This window comes from Pleurodeles waltl, chromosome 12 (genome assembly GCF_031143425.1).
Source record: "Pleurodeles waltl isolate 20211129_DDA chromosome 12, aPleWal1.hap1.20221129, whole genome shotgun sequence".
Lineage (NCBI taxonomy): Eukaryota > Metazoa > Chordata > Amphibia > Caudata > Salamandridae > Pleurodeles > Pleurodeles waltl.
The window spans coordinates 123,938,052-123,958,516 of NC_090451.1; the positions used below are offsets into that span (position 1 = coordinate 123,938,052).

At 42.8% G+C, this 20,465-nt stretch overlaps 5 non-coding genes across 5 annotated transcripts; all 5 read right to left on the reverse strand.

The window, feature by feature from the left end:
• Positions 1 to 444: 444 nt before the first annotated feature.
• TRNAL-UAG (transfer RNA leucine (anticodon UAG)) lies at positions 445 to 526 on the reverse strand. Its single transcript has one exon. It is a non-coding gene; the product is annotated as a tRNA-Leu (tRNA).
• A 4,122-nt stretch (positions 527 to 4,648) lies between these two features.
• TRNAL-UAG (transfer RNA leucine (anticodon UAG)) lies at positions 4,649 to 4,730 on the reverse strand. The gene has a single exon. It is a non-coding gene; the product is annotated as a tRNA-Leu (tRNA).
• Positions 4,731 to 8,852: 4,122 nt separating this feature from the next.
• Positions 8,853 to 8,934, reverse strand: TRNAL-UAG (transfer RNA leucine (anticodon UAG)). The gene has a single exon. It is a non-coding gene; the product is annotated as a tRNA-Leu (tRNA).
• Positions 8,935 to 13,055: 4,121 nt separating this feature from the next.
• TRNAL-UAG (transfer RNA leucine (anticodon UAG)) lies at positions 13,056 to 13,137 on the reverse strand. The gene has a single exon. It is a non-coding gene; the product is annotated as a tRNA-Leu (tRNA).
• Positions 13,138 to 17,259: 4,122 nt separating this feature from the next.
• Positions 17,260 to 17,341, reverse strand: TRNAL-UAG (transfer RNA leucine (anticodon UAG)). The gene has a single exon. It is a non-coding gene; the product is annotated as a tRNA-Leu (tRNA).
• Positions 17,342 to 20,465: the final 3,124 nt, after the last annotated feature.

A 20,465-nucleotide genomic window follows, 5' to 3' on the forward strand; every position in this document is an offset into this window, starting at 1 on the left:
ACGGTGATGAGCTTGAAATTCATTGGGGGTTCCTTGCGCAGGTTCGAATCCTGCCGAGTACGTCACTTGTTTATTTTAAACCTGATATTTAAAATAACTGTGAAGAACACATTTACCAACTTTATTTGGGAAGATAGATAATTTGCTTTAAATCTTTATTTAACAGAGGTTCGATTTTATTTTGCAGAGAGAAGAGCGGGGTGACCGCGTGGGGAGAACAAATTATTTGTTAAACCTTCCATTTGAAGGTGATCTAAGCAGAATGAAGGAAAACAACAGCAGCGCCCATCAGCCGATTTCTTGGGAGTCCACGGTTTAGGAGTTTACTTAGAAGGAGACTGTAAAAGAGTTTTAAAATTAGGGACCTATTGGTAGAGTCACTGTGCATGCAAATTGAAGGGGCAGGAGGGAGATGCGTCATTAAGATCTGTTAAAATCCATTTCTGGCAGCGGTGGGATTCGAACCCACGCCTCCAAAGAGACTGGAGCCTAAATCCAGCGCCTTAGACCGCTCGGCCACGCTACCTTCAGTTTTCTGTGTGTCTGTGCACTTCATGAGCACCGAAACCCTGCGTCTTGGCACTCTGTGTGGAAAGTCGAGTCGATAAACCGTTTAAAGGACATGATTACAATGTCGGGAGGGTGATGTGGTAATTGAAGGTTATCTCTCTTACTCAGTCACTGCACAAGTCTTCTCCCACCTGCTCGGACCTAGTGCAATCACCTTAAAAGACAACACTCTCCGAGCAATGACTTCCAACCAAGGTATAAGCACCTGCTCTACATAGGCAATGTGACTCCATCATTTTCTAATGAAACAAGTGTTCATACTGGTGGGCTCATTTCTTAGGGTGGGATCTAATGAATGAGCAGTTCATTCAAAAATAACCGAGGAGTTGCACGTATTCATGACATCAGCCCTATTGCCGCACCCAGTCTCCCCAACATACTGTTTAGCTTTCCAGTGACGTCATGTCTTGTGTGGCCTATTCACATTCCGCTGTTAATATTTTTTAGCCAACAGAATTCCACACTTCCCGGTCTTTGAGCTCACATTGAAAAGGCACAAGTCCCAAAATGCAACCGGGTGCTGTTTAAAACTCCAGCACTGGTGGGCGGTGCCCCAGGTGACATGGGGCCCACCTGGATGCTCTGACTGCCTTTCACGTGACAGTCACAGACACACACAGGACAGAGGTTCAAAAGCTATTCTGAAAGAAGTAAGGACAACAGGCCCACGTGAAACTAAACTTTTTAAATAGATGATTTTTGTTTCTATTGACCGGGTTCTCACTCGTTCTGCGCGCCAAGTCAAATGTAAATGAGCCTCGCAATAAAAATGCACAGAGGATGGTAAAATTCACTTCACTCTGCGCTCGTTGATGCTGAGAGCATGGTTGTCAGCCCGCACGCTTGTTATTTTGATGAGGAATTACTTGATTGCTTTGTGATAATTTTCATTACTCCGAATTGGAAGCTCCCCTACCCCAGTAATAATGTTTGAGGTATTGCCTCCCTACCACACCAACAAGGCCACCCTCTGACCAAGTCCTTTGCCTCTCTTCAGAACTACCATAAGGCCCTCCATGCACTAGGAACTTTTTGCTTGACGACCATGTAAGCGTCCTTGAAATATTGATATTTAGAAGTAACAATGTTTGTTTATTTTAACTAACTGACCTTTTTAGGGTCTCGCTTGATAGACTCTGTAGTATTCAGTAAAGGGCTTGGAGCCCGCATGTCTCTCACCATTTTTTTATTTATGTGGCACTCTTCTTTACAGTTTCCTAATTCATCAAGGCATGTCTTGCATAATTTCCGTTCCTCTCTGTAGAGCAGCGACCAAGCGTTGATTGATTCAGCTTAATCAGTGCCTGACCGCTGCTCCCCACCTGATCAAGGTACTATTTTTTCCTTTTACCTTCTAGTGCCCTGCAAACAGAAGGCTTGTGACTGGCAAAAACATGACCAGCAGGTCAACCAAAACTGTTAAGTTTTAAATTTAAATCGAACTTTCTTTTATTTTGCCAAATCGTCTTTTCCCACGTTCCACGCATGTTTTCTTTTGTTTTTGTTCGTGGGCGCTCTTCTCAAAAGATGACGATTAGCTTGTTTAAAATATTGCAAAACAACAGTGTTTCTTTATTATGTGTAAATTCTGAAATTATGCTTTGACACATAATCCTGCGGTACACTTCAATCCACCCCACTCCAATCTGCCCCACTACAATCCACCCCCATCCAGACCACTTCACCCACACTAATCCACCTCACTCCAGTCCAAATCACTCACCCGAATCCAATCCACTCTAACTCATCCCACTCCAACCCTCTCCAGCCACCCCTATCAAATCTGTCTCACTCCAATTTGCCCCACTCTAATAAAAAACAATCTGCACCACTCCAAAACAATCTGTCCTACTCCGATCCAAAACAATCTGACCCACTCCAATCTGCCCGACTCCACTTCAAAACAATCTCCCCTACTCCAATTCAAAACAATCTACCCCACTGCAATCTTCTGCACTCCAATCCAAAACAAACTACCACACTGCAATGTAAAAAAATCTGCCATACTGCAATCGAAAACAATCTGTCACACCCCAGGCAGTGGTGGCTGGTGCACTTTGAAAGGAGGGGGTGGGAGGGAACAATAGTTCATCTGAAGCTAAGTGAAGAAATTGGAATAAAATAGTGCATTTTAACCCCTTCGCTGCCAGGCCTTTTCCCCCTCAGGTGCCAGGCATTTTTGTTGGCTATTTGGGGCAGGACGCGCTTAGGCCATCATACATTTTTGTCCACATAAGCTACCCACGCCAAATTTGTGTCCTTTTTTTTGCAACATCCTAGGGATTCTAGAGGTACCCAGACTTTGTGGGTTCCCCTGAAGGAGACCAAGAAATTAGCCAAAATACAGTAAAAATTTATTTTTTTAAAAATAAATGGAAAAAAGGGCTGGAGAAGAAGGCTTGTGGTTTTTGTCCCTGAAATTGGCATCCACAAAGGGTTTGCAGTGCTAAAATCACCAGCTTCCCAGCTTTCAGGGACAGGCAGACTTGAATCAGAAAACCCAATTTTTCAACTCAATTTTGGCATTTTACTGGGACATACCCCATTTTTACGATTTTGTGTGCTTTTAGCCTCCTTCCAGTCAGTGACAGAAATGGGTGTGAAACCAATGCTGGATCCCAGTAACCTAAACATTTGTGAAAAGAAGACAACATTCTGAATTCAGCAATGGGTAACTTGTGTAGATCTTACAAGGGTTTCCTACAGAAAATAACAACTGAACTAAAAAAAAATATTGAAATTGAGGTGAAAAAAACAGCCATTTTTCTCTACGTTTTACTCTGTAACTTTTTTCTGCAATGTCAGAATTTTGAAAGCAATATACTGTTACGTCTGCTGGACTCTTCTGGTTGCGGGGATATATTGGGCTTGTAGGTTCATCAAGAACCCTAGGTATCCAGAGAAAATAAATGAGCTGCACCTTGCAGTGGGTTTTCTTTCTATACCGGGTATACAGCAATTAATTTGCCGAAGTATAAAGAGTGAAAAATAGGTATCAAGAAAACCTTTCTATTTCCAAAATGGGCACAAGATAAGGTGTTGAGGAGCAGTGGTTATTTGCACATCTCTGAATTCTGGGGTGCCCACACTAGCATGCCAATTAAAGGGCATTTCTCATGTAGACGTCTTTTTTACACACTGTCTTATATTTGGAAGGAAAAAATGTAGATAAAGACAAGGGGCAGCATCACTTGTTTTGCTATTCTATGTTTCCTCAAGTCTCCCGATAAAAATGGTACCGCACTTGTGTGGGTAGGCCTAGCGCCTGCGACAGGAAGTGCCCCAAAACACAACGTGGACACATACAATTTTCCCAAGGAAAACCAAAACCTATGTAAAAGACATTGTCATTTGCAACGCCAATAGCTCTAACTCTCCCAAATGTGAGACCTTTCGCATTGCAAATGCTTGTTTTTTTGTGCAGACAAGTATTCGTGGAGCCTGCTTTGGTTCTTAAGACCTCAGACCTAAAGCAAAGCTTAGACAGAAACATAGCAATGTGCCCTTTGCACACAGTTAGAGATACAACTACATGGAGTTATATATAGGTGTGCACGGCCATTGTGCACAATTCTGTTGTGATATAAAGTTTCGGTAGGGGTTATTGAGAGCTCGTAGTTATGGCCGAGTGGCTAAGGTGATGAGCTTGAAATTCATTGGGGGTTCCTTGCGCAGGTTCGAATCCTGCCGAGTACGTCACTTGTTTATTTTAAACCTGATATTTAAAATAACTGTGAAGAACACATTTACCAACTTTATTTGGGAAGATAGATAATTTGCTTTAAATCTTTATTTAACAGAGGTTCGATTTTATTTTGCAGAGAGAAGAGCGGGGTGACCGCGTGGGGAGAACAAATTATTTGTTAAACCTTCCATTTGAAGGTGATCTAAGCAGAATGAAGGAAAACAACAGCAGCGCCCATCAGCCGATTTCTTGGGAGTCCACGGTTTAGGAGTTTACTTAGAAGGAGACTGTAAAAGAGTTTTAAAATTAGGGACCTATTGGTAGAGTCACTGTGCATGCAAATTGAAGGGGCAGGAGGGAGATGCGTCATTAAGATCTGTTAAAATCCATCTCTGGCAGCGGTGGGATTCGAACCCACGCCTCCAAAGAGACTGGAGCCTAAATCCAGCGCCTTAGACCGCTCGGCCACGCTACCTTCAGCTTGCTGTGTGTCTGTGCACTTCATGAGCACCGAAACCCTGCGTCTTGGCACTCAGTGTGGAAAGTCGAGTCGATAAACCGTTTAAAGGACATGATTACAATGTCGGGAGGGTGATGTGGTAATTGAAGGTTATCTCTCTTACTCAGTCACTGCACAAGTCTTCTCCCACCTGCTCGGACCTAGTGCAATCACCTTAAAAGACAACACTCTCCGAGCAATGACTTCCAACCAAGATATAAGCACCTGCTCTACATAGGCAATGTGACTCCATCATTTTCTAATGAAACAAGTGTTCATACTGGTGGGCTCATTTCTTAGGGTGGGATCTAATGAATGAGCAGTTCATTCAAAAATAACCGAGGAGTTGCACGTATTCATGACATCAGCCCTATTGCCGCACCCAGTCTCCCCAACATACAATTTAGCTTTCCAGTGACGTCATGTCTTGTGTGGCCTATTCACATTCCGCTGTTAATATTTTTTAGCCAACAGAATTCCACACTTCCCGGTCTTTGAGCTCACATTGAAAAGGCACAAGTCCCAAAATGCAACCGGGTGCTGTTTAAAACTCCAGCACTGGTGGGCGGTGCCCCAGGTGACATGGGGCCCACCTGGATGCTCTGACTGCCTTTCACGTGACAGTCACAGACACACACAGGACAGAGGTTCAAAAGCTATTCTGAAAGAAGTAAGCACAACAGGCCCACGTGAAACTAAACTTTTTAAATAGATGATTTTTGTTTCTATTGACCGGGTTCTCACTCGTTCTGCGCGCCAAGTCAAATGTAAATGAGCCTCGCAATAAAAATGCACAGAGGATGGTAAAATTCACTTCACTCTGCGCTCGTTGATGCTGAGAGCATGGTTGTCAGCCCGCACGCTTGTTATTTTGATGTGGAATTACTTGATTGCTTTGTGATAATTTTTATTACTCCGAATTGGAAGCTCCCCTACCCCAGTAATAACGTTTGAGGTATTGCCTCCCTACCACACCAACAAGGCCACCCTCTGACCAAGTCCTTTGCCTCTCTTCAGAACTACCATAAGGCCCTCCATGCACTAGGAACTTTTTGCTTGACGACCATGTAAGCGTCCTTGGAATATTGATATTTAGAAGTAACAATGTTTGTTTATTTTAACTAACTGACCTTTTTAGGGTCTCGCTTGATAGACTCTGTAGTATTCAGTAAAGGGCTTGGAGCCCGCATGTCTCTCACCATTTTTTTATTTATGTGGCACTCTTCTTTACAGTTTCCTAATTCATCAAGGCATGTCTTGCATAATTTCCGTTCCTCTCTGTAGAGCAGCGACCAAGCGTTGATTGATTCAGCTTAATCAGTGCCTGACCGCTGCTCCCCACCTGATCAAGGTACTATTTTTTCCTTTTACCTTCTAGTGCCCTGCAAACAGAAGGCTTGTGACTGGCAAAAACATGACCAGCAGGTCAACCAAAACTGTTAAGTTTTAAATTTAAATCGAACTTTCTTTTATTTTGCCAAATCGTCTTTTCCCACGTTCCACGCATGTTTTCTTTTGTTTTTGTTCGTGGGCGCTCTTCTCAAAAGATGACGATTAGCTTGTTTAAAATATTGCAAAACAACAGTGTTTCTTTATTATGTGTAAATTCTGAAATTATGCTTTGACACATAATCCTGCGGTACACTTCAATCCACCCCACTCCAATCTGCCCCACTACAATCCACCCCCATCCAGACCACTTCACCCACACTAATCCACCTCACTCCAGTCCAAATCACTCACCCGAATCCAATCCACTCTAACTCATCCCACTCCAACCCTCTCCAGCCACCCCTATCAAATCTGTCTCACTCCAATTTGCCCCACTCTAATAAAAAACAATCTGCACCACTCCAAAACAATCTGTCCTACTCCGATCCAAAACAATCTGACCCACTCCAATCTGCCCGACTCCACTTCAAAACAATCTCCCCTACTCCAATTCAAAACAATCTACCCCACTGCAATCTTCTGCACTCCAATCCAAAACAAACTACCACACTGCAATGTAAAAAAATCTGCCATACTGCAATCGAAAACAATCTGTCACACCCCAGGCAGTGGTGGCTGGTGCACTTTGAAAGGAGGGGGTGGGAGGGAACAATAGTTCATCTGAAGCTAAGTGAAGAAATTGGAATAAAATAGTGCATTTTAACCCCTTCGCTGCCAGGCCTTTTCCCCCTCAGGTGCCAGGCATTTTTGTTGGCTATTTGGGGCAGGACGCGCTTAGGCCATCATACATTTTTGTCCACATAAGCTACCCACGCCAAATTTGTGTCCTTTTTTTTGCAACATCCTAGGGATTCTAGAGGTACCCAGACTTTGTGGGTTCCCCTGAAGGAGACCAAGAAATTAGCCAAAATACAGTAAAAATTTATTTTTTTAAAAATAAATGGAAAAAAGGGCTGGAGAAGAAGGCTTGTGGTTTTTGTCCCTGAAATTGGCATCCACAAAGGGTTTGCAGTGCTAAAATCACCAGCTTCCCAGCTTTCAGGGACAGGCAGACTTGAATCAGAAAACCCAATTTTTCAACTCAATTTTGGCATTTTACTGGGACATACCCCATTTTTACGATTTTGTGTGCTTTTAGCCTCCTTCCAGTCAGTGACAGAAATGGGTGTGAAACCAATGCTGGATCCCAGTAACCTAAACATTTGTGAAAAGAAGACAACATTCTGAATTCAGCAATGGGTAACTTGTGTAGATCTTACAAGGGTTTCCTACAGAAAATAACAACTGAACTAAAAAAAAATATTGAAATTGAGGTGAAAAAAACAGCCATTTTTCTCTACGTTTTACTCTGTAACTTTTTTCTGCAATGTCAGAATTTTGAAAGCAATATACTGTTACGTCTGCTGGACTCTTCTGGTTGCGGGGATATATTGGGCTTGTAGGTTCATCAAGAACCCTAGGTATCCAGAGAAAATTAATGAGCTGCACCTTGCAGTGGGTTTTCTTTCTATACCGGGTATACAGCAATTAATTTGCCGAAGTATAAAGAGTGAAAAATAGGTATCAAGAAAACCTTTCTATTTCCAAAATGGGCACAAGATAAGGTGTTGAGGAGCAGTGGTTATTTGCACATCTCTGAATTCTGGGGTGCCCACACTAGCATGCCAATTAAAGGGCATTTCTCATGTAGACGTCTTTTTTACACACTGTCTTATATTTGGAAGGAAAAAATGTAGATAAAGACAAGGGGCAGTATCACTTGTTTTGCTATTCTATGTTTCCTCAAGTCTCCCGATAAAAATGGTACCGCACTTGTGTGGGTAGGCCTAGCGCCTGCGACAGGAAGTGCCCCAAAACACAACGTGGACACATACAATTTTCCCAAGGAAAACCAAAACCTATGTAAAAGACATTGTCATTTGCAACGCCAATAGCTCTAACTCTCCCAAATGTGAGACCTTTCGCATTGCAAATGCTTGTTTTTTTGTGCAGACAAGTATTCGTGGAGCCTGCTTTGGTTCTTAAGACCTCAGACCTAAAGCAAAGCTTAGACAGAAACATAGCAATGTGCCCTTTGCACACAGTTAGAGATACAACTACATGGAGTTATATATAGGTGTGCACGGCCATTGTGCACAATTCTGTTGTGATATAAAGTTTCGGTATGGGTTATTGAGAGTTCGTAGTTATGGCCGAGTGGCTAAGGTGATGAGCTTGAAATTCATTGGGGGTTCCTTGCGCAGGTTCGAATCCTGCCGAGTACGTCACTTGTTTATTTTAAACCTGATATTTAAAATAACTGTGAAGAACACATTTACCAACTTTATTTGGGAAGATAGATAATTTGCTTTAAATCTTTATTTAACAGAGGTTCGATTTTATTTTGCAGAGAGAAGAGCGGGGTGACCGCGTGGGGAGAACAAATTATTTGTTAAACCTTCCATTTGAAGGTGATCTAAGCAGAATGAAGGAAAACAACAGCAGCGCCCATCAGCCGATTTCTTGGGAGTCCACGGTTTAGGAGTTTACTTAGAAGGAGACTGTAAAAGAGTTTTAAAATTAGGGACCTATTGGTAGAGTCACTGTGCATGCAAATTGAAGGGGCAGGAGGGAGATGCGTCATTAAGATCTGTTAAAATCCATCTCTGGCAGCGATGGGATTCGAACCCACGCCTCCAAAGAGACTGGAGCCTAAATCCAGCGCCTTAGACCGCTCGGCCACGCTACCTTCAGTTTTCTGAGTGTCTGTGCACTTCATGAGCACCGAAACCCTGCGTCTTGGCACTCAGTGTGGAAAGTCGAGTCGATAAACCGTTTAAAGGACATGATTACAATGTCGGGAGGGTGATGTGGTAATTGAAGGTTATCTCTCTTACTCAGTCACTGCACAAGTCTTCTCCCACCTGCTCGGACCTAGTGCAATCACCTTAAAAGACAACACTCTCCGAGCAATGACTTCCAACCAAGGTATAAGCACCTGCTCTACATAGGCAATGTGACTCCATCATTTTCTAATGAAACAAGTGTTCATACTGGTGGGCTCATTTCTTAGGGTGGGATCTAATGAATGAGCAGTTCATTCAAAAATAACCGAGGAGTTGCACGTATTCATGACATCAGCGCTATTGCCGCACCCAGTCTCCCCAACATACTGTTTAGCTTTCCAGTGACGTCATGTCTTGTGTGGCCTATTCACATTCCGCTGTTAATATTTTTTAGCCAACAGAATTCCACACTTCCCGGTCTTTGAGCTCACATTGAAAAGGCACAAGTCCCAAAATGCAACCTGGTGCTGTTTAAAACTCCAGCACTGGTGGGCGGTGCCCCAGGTGACATGGGGCCCACCTGGATGCTCTGACTGCCTTTCACGTGACAGTCACAGACACACACAGGACAGAGGTTCAAAAGCTATTCTGAAAGAAGTAAGCACAACAGGCCCACGTGAAACTAAACTTTTTAAATAGATGATTTTTGTTTCTATTGACCGGGTTCTCACTCGTTCTGCGCGCCAAGTCAAATGTAAATGAGCCTCGCAATAAAAATGCACAGAGGATGGTAAAATTCACTTCACTCTGCGCTCGTTGATGCTGAGAGCATGGTTGTCAGCCCGCACGCTTGTTATTTTGATGTGGAATTACTTGATTGCTTTGTGATAATTTTCATTACTCCGAATTGGAAGCTCCCCTACCCCAGTAATAACGTTTGAGGTATTACCTCCCTACCACACCAACAAGGCCACCCTCTGACCAAGTCCTTTGCCTCTCTTCAGAACTACCATAAGGCCCTCCATGCACTAGGAACTTTTTGCTTGACGACCATGTAGGCGTCCTTGGAATATTGATATTTAGAAGTAACAATGTTTGTTTATTTTAACTTACTGACCTTTTTAGGGTCTCGCTTGATAGACTCTGTAGTATTCAGTAAAGTGCTTGGAGCCCGCATGTCTCTCACCATTTTTTTATTTATGTGGCACTCTTCTTTACAGTTTCTTAATTCATCAAGGCATGTCTTGCATCATTTCCGTTCCTCTCTGTAGAGCAGCGACCAAGCGTTGATTGATTCAGCTTAATCAGTGCCTGACCGCTGCTCCCCACCTGATCAAGGTACTATTTTTTCCTTTTACCTTCTAGTGCCCTGCAAACAGAAGGCTTGTGACTGGCAAAAACATGACCAGCAGGTCAACCAAAACTGTTAAGTTTTAAATTTAAATCGAACTTTCTTTTATTTTGCCAAATCGTCTTTTCCCACGTTCCACGCATGTTTTCTTTTGTTTTTGTTCGTGGGCGCTCTTCTCAAAAGATGACGATTAGCTTGTTTAAGATATTGCAAAACAACAGTGTTTCTTTATTATGTGTAAATTCTGAAATTATGCTTTGACACATAATCCTGCGGAATACTTCAATCCACCCCACTCCAATCTGCCCCACTACAATCCACCCCCATCCAGACCACTTCACCCACACTAATCCACCTCACTCCAGTCCAAATCACTCACCCGAATCCAATCCACTCTAACTCATCCCACTCCAACCCTCTCCAGCCACCCCTATCAAATCTGTCTCACTCCAATTTGCCCCACTCTAATAAAAAACAATCTGCACCACTCCAAAACAATCTGTCCTACTCCGATCCAAAACAATCTGACCCACTCCAATCTGCCCGACTCCACTTCAAAACAATCTCCCCTACTCCAATTCAAAACAATCTACCCCACTGCAATCTTCTGCACTCCAATCCAAAACAAACTACCACACTGCAATCCAAAACAATCTGCCATACTGCAATCGAAAACAATCTGTCCCACCCCAGGCAATGGTGGCTGGTGCACTTTGAAAGGAGGGGGTGGGAGGGAACAATAGTTAATCTGAAGCTAAGTGAAGAAATTGGAATAAAATAGTGCATTTTAACCCCTTCGCTGCCAGGCCTTTTCCCCCTCAGGTGCCAGGCATTTTTGTTGGCTATTTGGGGCAGGACGCGCTTAGGCCATCATACATTTTTGTCCACATAAGCTACCCACGCCAAATTTGTGTCCTTTTTTTGCAACATCCTAGGGATTCTAGAGGTACCCAGACTTTGTGGGTTCCCCTGAAGGAGACCAAGAAATTAGCCAAAATACAGTAAAAATGTATTTTTAAAAAAATAAATGGAAAAAAGGGCTGGAGAAGAAGGCTTGTGGTTTTTGTCCCTGAAATTGGCATCCACAAAGGGTTTGCAGTGCTAAAATCACCAGCATCCCAGCTTTCAGGGACAGGCAGACTTGAATCAGAAAACCCAATTTTTCAACTCAATTTTGGCATTTTACTGGGACATACCCCATTTTTACGATTTTGTGTGCTTTTAGCCTCCTTCCAGTCAGTGACAGAAATGGGTGTGAAACCAATGCTGGATCCCAGTAACCTAAACATTTGTGAAAAGAAGACAACATTCTGAATTCAGCAATGGGTAACTTGTGTAGATCTTACAACGGTTTCCTACAGAAAATAACAACTGAACTAAAAAAAAAAATTGAAATTGAGGTGAAAAAAACAGCCATTTTTCTCTACGTTTTACTCTGTAACTTTTTTCTGCAATGTCAGAATTTTGAAAGCAATATACCGTTACGTCTGCTGGACTCTTCTGGTTGCGGGGATATATTGGGCTTGTAGGTTCATCAAGAACCCTAGGTATCCAGAGAAAATAAATGAGCTGCACCTTGCAGTGGGTTTTCTTTCTATACCGGGTATACAGCAATTAATTTGCCGAAGTATAAAGAGTGAAAAATAGGTATCAAGAAAACCTTTCTATTTCCAAAATGGGCACAAGATAAGGTGTTGAGGAGCAGTGGTTATTTGCACATCTCTGAATTCTGGGGTGCCCACACTAGCATGCGAATTAAAGGGCATTTCTCATGTAGATGTCTTTTTTACACACTGTCTTATATTTGGAAGGAAAAAATGTAGATAAAGACAAGGGGCAGTAACACTTGTTTTGCTATTCTATGTTTCCTCAAGTCTCCCGATAAAAATGGTACCGCACTTGTGTGGGTAGGCCTACCGCCCGCGACAGGAAGTGCCCCAAAACACAACGTGGACACATACAATTTTCCCAAGGAAAACCAAAACCTAGGTAAAAGACATTGTCATTTGCAACGCCAATAGCTCTAACTCTCCCAAATGTGAGACCTTTCGCATTGCAAATGCTTGTTTTTTTGTGCAGACAAGTATTCGTGGAGCCTGCTTTGGTTCTTAAGACCTCAGACCTAAAGCAAAGCTTAGACAGAAACATAGCAATGTGCCCTTTGCACACAGTTAGAGATACAACTACATGGAGTTATATATAGGTGTGCACGGCCATTGTGCACAATTCTGTTGTGATATAAAGTTTCGGTATGGGTTATTGAGAGTTCGTAGTTATGGCCGAGTGGCTAAGGTGATGAGCTTGAAATTCATTGGGGGTTCCTTGCGCAGGTTCGAATCCTGCCGAGTACGTCACTTGTTTATTTTAAACCTGATATTTAAAATAACTGTGAAGAACACATTTACCAACTTTATTTGGGAAGATAGATAATTTGCTTTAAATCTTTATTTAACAGAGGTTCGATTTTATTTTGCAGAGAGAAGAGCGGGGTGACCGCGTGGGGAGAACAAATTATTTGTTAAACCTTCCATTTGAAGGTGATCTAAGCAGAATGAAGGAAAACAACAGCAGCGCCCATCAGCCGATTTCTTGGGAGTCCACGGTTTAGGAGTTTACTTAGAAGGAGACTGTAAAAGAGTTTTAAAATTAGGGACCTATTGGTAGAGTCACTGTGCATGCAAATTGAAGGGGCAGGAGGGAGATGCGTCATTAAGATCTGTTAAAATCCATCTCTGGCAGCGGTGGGATTCGAACCCACGCCTCCAAAGAGACTGGAGCCTAAATCCAGCGCCTTAGACCGCTCGGCCACGCTACCTTCAGCTTTCTGTGTGTCTGTGCACTTCATGAGCACCGAAACCCTGCGTCTTGGCACTCAGTGTGGAAAGTCGAGTCGATAAACCGTTTAAAGGACATGATTACAATGTCGGGAGGGTGATGTGGTAATTGAAGGTTATCTCTCTTACTCAGTCACTGCACAAGTCTTCTCCCACCTGCTCGGACCTAGTGCAATCACCTTAAAAGACAACACTCTCCGAGCAATGACTTCCAACCAAGGTATAAGCACCTGCTCTACATAGGCAATGTGACTCCATCATTTTCAAATGAAACAAGTGTTCATACTGGTGGGCTCATTTCTTAGGGTGGGATCTAATGAATGAGCAGTTCATTCAAAAATAACCGAGGAGTTGCACGTATTCATGACATCAGCGCTATTGCCGCACCCAGTCTCCCCAACATACTGTTTAGCTTTCCAGTGACGTCATGTCTTGTGTGGCCTATTCACATTCCGCTGTTAATATTTTTTAGCCAACAGAATTCCACACTTCCCGGTCTTTGAGCTCACATTGAAAAGGCACAAGTCCCAAAATGCAACCCGGTGCTGTTTAAAACTCCAGCACCGGTGGGCGGTGCCCCAGGTGACATGGGGCCCACCTGGATGCTCTGACTGCCTTTCACGTGACAGTCACAGACACACACAGGACAGAGGTTCAAAAGCTATTCTGAAAGAAGTAAGGACAACAGGCCCACGTGAAACTAAACTTTTTAAATAGATGATTTTTGTTTCTATTGACCGGGTTCTCACTCGTTCTGCGCGCCAAGTCAAATGTAAATGAGCCTCGCAATAAAAATGCACAGAGGATGGTAAAATTCACTTCACTCTGCGCTCGTTGATGCTGAGAGCATGGTTGTCAGCCCGCACGCTTGTTATTTTGATGTGGAATTACTTGATTGCTTTGTGATAATTTTCATTACTCCGAATTGGAAGCTCCCCTACCCCAGTAATAACGTTTGAGGTATTGCCTCCCTACCACACCAACAAGGCCACCCTCTGACCAAGTCCTTTGCCTCTCTTCAGAACTACCATAAGGCCCTCCATGCACTAGGAACTTTTTGCTTGACGACCATGTAAGCGTCCTTGGAATATTGATATTTAGAAGTAACAATGTTTGTTTATTTTAACTAACTGACCTTTTTAGGGTCTCGCTTGATAGACTCTGTAGTATTCAGTAAAGGGCTTGGAGCCCGCATGTCTCTCACCATTTTTTTATTTATGTGGCACTCTTCTTTACAGTTTCCTAATTCATCAAGGCATGTCTTGCATAATTTCCGTTCCTCTCTGTAGAGCAGCGACCAAGCGTTGATTGATTCAGCTTAATCAGTGCCTGACCGCTGCTCCCCACCTGATCAAGGTACTATTTTTTCCTTTTACCTTCTAGTGCCCTGCAAACAGAAGGCTTGTGACTGGCAAAAACATGACCAGCAGGTCAACCAAAACTGTTAAGTTTTAAATTTAAATCGAACTTTCTTTTATTTTGCCAAATCGTCTTTTCCCACGTTCCACGCATGTTTTCTTTTGTTTTTGTTCGTGGGCGCTCTTCTCAAAAGATGACGATTAGCTTGTTTAAAATATTGCAAAACAACAGTGTTTCTTTATTATGTGTAAATTCTGAAATTATGCTTTGACACATAATCCTGCGGTACACTTCAATCCACCCCACTCCAATCTGCCCCACTACAATCCACCCCCATCCAGACCACTTCACCCACACTAATCCACCTCACTCCAGTCCAAATCACTCACCCGAATCCAATCCACTCTAACTCATCCCACTCCAACCCTCTCCAGCCACCCCTATCAAATCTGTCTCACTCCAATTTGCCCCACTCTAATAAAAAACAATCTGCACCACTCCAAAACAATCTGTCCTACTCCGATCCAAAACAATCTGACCCACTCCAATCTGCCCGACTCCACTTCAAAACAATCTCCCCTACTCCAATTCAAAACAATCTACCCCACTGCAATCTTCTGCACTCCAATCCAAAACAAACTACCACACTGCAATGTAAAAAAATCTGCCATACTGCAATCGAAAACAATCTGTCACACCCCAGGCAGTGGTGGCTGGTGCACTTTGAAAGGAGGGGGTGGGAGGGAACAATAGTTCATCTGAAGCTAAGTGAAGAAATTGGAATAAAATAGTGCATTTTAACCCCTTCGCTGCCAGGCCTTTTCCCCCTCAGGTGCCAGGCATTTTTGTTGGCTATTTGGGGCAGGACGCGCTTAGGCCATCATACATTTTTGTCCACATAAGCTACCCACGCCAAATTTGTGTCCTTTTTTTTGCAACATCCTAGGGATTCTAGAGGTACCCAGACTTTGTGGGTTCCCCTGAAGGAGACCAAGAAATTAGCCAAAATACAGTAAAAATTTATTTTTTTAAAAATAAATGGAAAAAAGGGCTGGAGAAGAAGGCTTGTGGTTTTTGTCCCTGAAATTGGCATCCACAAAGGGTTTGCAGTGCTAAAATCACCAGCTTCCCAGCTTTCAGGGACAGGCAGACTTGAATCAGAAAACCCAATTTTTCAACTCAATTTTGGCATTTTACTGGGACATACCCCATTTTTACGATTTTGTGTGCTTTTAGCCTCCTTCCAGTCAGTGACAGAAATGGGTGTGAAACCAATGCTGGATCCCAGTAACCTAAACATTTGTGAAAAGAAGACAACATTCTGAATTCAGCAATGGGTAACTTGTGTAGATCTTACAAGGGTTTCCTACAGAAAATAACAACTGAACTAAAAAAAAATATTGAAATTGAGGTGAAAAAAACAGCCATTTTTCTCTACGTTTTACTCTGTAACTTTTTTCTGCAATGTCAGAATTTTGAAAGCAATATACTGTTACGTCTGCTGGACTCTTCTGGTTGCGGGGATATATTGGGCTTGTAGGTTCATCAAGAACCCTAGGTATCCAGAGAAAATAAATGAGCTGCACCTTGCAGTGGGTTTTCTTTCTATACCGGGTATACAGCAATTAATTTGCCGAAGTATAAAGAGTGAAAAATAGGTATCAAGAAAACCTTTCTATTTCCAAAATGGGCACAAGATAAGGTGTTGAGGAGCAGTGGTTATTTGCACATCTCTGAATTCTGGGGTGCCCACACTAGCATGCGAATTAAAGGGCATTTCTCATGTAGACGTCTTTTTTACACACTGTCTTATATTTGGAAGGAAAAAATGTAGATAAAGACAAGGGGCAGTATCACTTGTTTTGCTATTCTATGTTTCCTCAAGTCTCCCGATAAAAATGGTACCGCACTTGTGTGGGTAGGCCTAGCGCCTGCGACAGGAAGTGCCCCAAAACACAACGTGGACACATACAATTTTCCCAAGGAAAACCAAAACCTATGTAAAAGACATTGTCATTTGCAACGCCAATAGCTCTAACTCTCCCAAATGTGAGACCTTTCGCATTGCAAATGCTTGTTTTTTTGTGCAGACAAGTATTCGTGGAGCCTGCTTTGGTTCTTAAGACCTCAGACCTAAAGCAAAGCTTAGACAGAAACATAGCAATGTGCCCTTTGCACACAGTTAGAGATACAACTACATGGAGTTATATATAGGTGTGCACGGCCATTGTGCACAATTCTGTTGTGATATAAAGTTTCGGTATGGGTTATTGAGAGTTCGTAGTTATGGCCGAGTGGCTACGGTGATGAGCTTGAAATTCATTGGGGGTTCCTTGCGCAGGTTCGAATCCTGCCGAGTACGTCACTTGTTTATTTTAAACCTGATATTTAAAATAACTGTGAAGAACACATTTACCAACTTTATTTGGGAAGATAGATAATTTGCTTTAAATCTTTATTTAACAGAGGTTCGATTTTATTTTGCAGAGAGAAGAGCGGGGTGACCGCGTGGGGAGAACAAATTATTTGTTAAACCTTCCATTTGAAGGTGATCTAAGCAGAATGAAGGAAAACAACAGCAGCGCCCATCAGCCGATTTCTTGGGAGTCCACGGTTTAGGAGTTTACTTAGAAGGAGACTGTAAAAGAGTTTTAAAATTAGGGACCTATTGGTAGAGTCACTGTGCATGCAAATTGAAGGGGCAGGAGGGAGATGCGTCATTAAGATCTGTTAAAATCCATTTCTGGCAGCGGTGGGATTCGAACCCACGCCTCCAAAGAGACTGGAGCCTAAATCCAGCGCCTTAGACCGCTCGGCCACGCTACCTTCAGTTTTCTGTGTGTCTGTGCACTTCATGAGCACCGAAACCCTGCGTCTTGGCACTCTGTGTGGAAAGTCGAGTCGATAAACCGTTTAAAGGACATGATTACAATGTCGGGAGGGTGATGTGGTAATTGAAGGTTATCTCTCTTACTCAGTCACTGCACAAGTCTTCTCCCACCTGCTCGGACCTAGTGCAATCACCTTAAAAGACAACACTCTCCGAGCAATGACTTCCAACCAAGGTATAAGCACCTGCTCTACATAGGCAATGTGACTCCATCATTTTCTAATGAAACAAGTGTTCATACTGGTGGGCTCATTTCTTAGGGTGGGATCTAATGAATGAGCAGTTCATTCAAAAATAACCGAGGAGTTGCACGTATTCATGACATCAGCCCTATTGCCGCACCCAGTCTCCCCAACATACTGTTTAGCTTTCCAGTGACGTCATGTCTTGTGTGGCCTATTCACATTCCGCTGTTAATATTTTTTAGCCAACAGAATTCCACACTTCCCGGTCTTTGAGCTCACATTGAAAAGGCACAAGTCCCAAAATGCAACCGGGTGCTGTTTAAAACTCCAGCACTGGTGGGCGGTGCCCCAGGTGACATGGGGCCCACCTGGATGCTCTGACTGCCTTTCACGTGACAGTCACAGACACACACAGGACAGAGGTTCAAAAGCTATTCTGAAAGAAGTAAGGACAACAGGCCCACGTGAAACTAAACTTTTTAAATAGATGATTTTTGTTTCTATTGACCGGGTTCTCACTCGTTCTGCGCGCCAAGTCAAATGTAAATGAGCCTCGCAATAAAAATGCACAGAGGATGGTAAAATTCACTTCACTCTGCGCTCGTTGATGCTGAGAGCATGGTTGTCAGCCCGCACGCTTGTTATTTTGATGAGGAATTACTTGATTGCTTTGTGATAATTTTCATTACTCCGAATTGGAAGCTCCCCTACCCCAGTAATAATGTTTGAGGTATTGCCTCCCTACCACACCAACAAGGCCACCCTCTGACCAAGTCCTTTGCCTCTCTTCAGAACTACCATAAGGCCCTCCATGCACTAGGAACTTTTTGCTTGACGACCATGTAAGCGTCCTTGGAATATTGATATTTAGAAGTAACAATGTTTGTTTATTTTAACTAACTGACCTTTTTAGGGTCTCGCTTGATAGACTCTGTAGTATTCAGTAAAGGGCTTGGAGCCCGCATGTCTCTCACCATTTTTTTATTTATGTGGCACTCTTCTTTACAGTTTCCTAATTCATCAAGGCATGTCTTGCATAATTTCCGTTCCTCTCTGTAGAGCAGCGACCAAGCGTTGATTGATTCAGCTTAATCAGTGCCTGACCGCTGCTCCCCACCTGATCAAGGTACTATTTTTTCCTTTTACCTTCTAGTGCCCTGCAAACAGAAGGCTTGTGACTGGCAAAAACATGACCAGCAGGTCAACCAAAACTGTTAAGTTTTAAATTTAAATCGAACTTTCTTTTATTTTGCCAAATCGTCTTTTCCCACGTTCCACGCATGTTTTCTTTTGTTTTTGTTCGTGGGCGCTCTTCTCAAAAGATGACGATTAGCTTGTTTAAAATATTGCAAAACAACAGTGTTTCTTTATTATGTGTAAATTCTGAAATTATGCTTTGACACATAATCCTGCGGTACACTTCAATCCACCCCACTCCAATCTGCCCCACTACAATCCACCCCCATCCAGACCACTTCACCCACACTAATCCACCTCACTCCAGTCCAAATCACTCACCCGAATCCAATCCACTCTAACTCATCCCACTCCAACCCTCTCCAGCCACCCCTATCAAATCTGTCTCACTCCAATTTGCCCCACTCTAATAAAAAACAATCTGCACCACTCCAAAACAATCTGTCCTACTCCGATCCAAAACAATCTGACCCACTCCAATCTGCCCGACTCCACTTCAAAACAATCTCCCCTACTCCAATTCAAAACAATCTACCCCACTGCAATCTTCTGCACTCCAATCCAAAACAAACTACCACACTGCAATGTAAAAAAATCTGCCATACTGCAATCGAAAACAATCTGTCACACCCCAGGCAGTGGTGGCTGGTGCACTTTGAAAGGAGGGGGTGGGAGGGAACAATAGTTCATCTGAAGCTAAGTGAAGAAATTGGAATAAAATAGTGCATTTTAACCCCTTCGCTGCCAGGCCTTTTCCCCCTCAGGTGCCAGGCATTTTTGTTGGCTATTTGGGGCAGGACGCGCTTAGGCCATCATACATTTTTGTCCACATAAGCTACCCACGCCAAATTTGTGTCCTTTTTTTTGCAACATCCTAGGGATTCTAGAGGTACCCAGACTTTGTGGGTTCCCCTGAAGGAGACCAAGAAATTAGCCAAAATACAGTAAAAATTTATTTTTTTAAAAATAAATGGAAAAAAGGGCTGGAGAAGAAGGCTTGTGGTTTTTGTCCCTGAAATTGGCATCCACAAAGGGTTTGCAGTGCTAAAATCACCAGCTTCCCAGCTTTCAGGGACAGGCAGACTTGAATCAGAAAACCCAATTTTTCAACTCAATTTTGGCATTTTACTGGGACATACCCCATTTTTACGATTTTGTGTGCTTTTAGCCTCCTTCCAGTCAGTGACAGAAATGGGTGTGAAACCAATGCTGGATCCCAGTAACCTAAACATTTGTGAAAAGAAGACAACATTCTGAATTCAGCAATGGGTAACTTGTGTAGATCTTACAAGGGTTTCCTACAGAAAATAACAACTGAACTAAAAAAAAATATTGAAATTGAGGTGAAAAAAACAGCCATTTTTCTCTACGTTTTACTCTGTAACTTTTTTCTGCAATGTCAGAATTTTGAAAGCAATATACTGTTACGTCTGCTGGACTCTTCTGGTTGCGGGGATATATTGGGCTTGTAGGTTCATCAAGAACCCTAGGTATCCAGAGAAAATAAATGAGCTGCACCTTGCAGTGGGTTTTCTTTCTATACCGGGTATACAGCAATTAATTTGCCGAAGTATAAAGAGTGAAAAATAGGTATCAAGAAAACCTTTCTATTTCCAAAATGGGCACAAGATAAGGTGTTGAGGAGCAGTGGTTATTTGCACATCTCTGAATTCTGGGG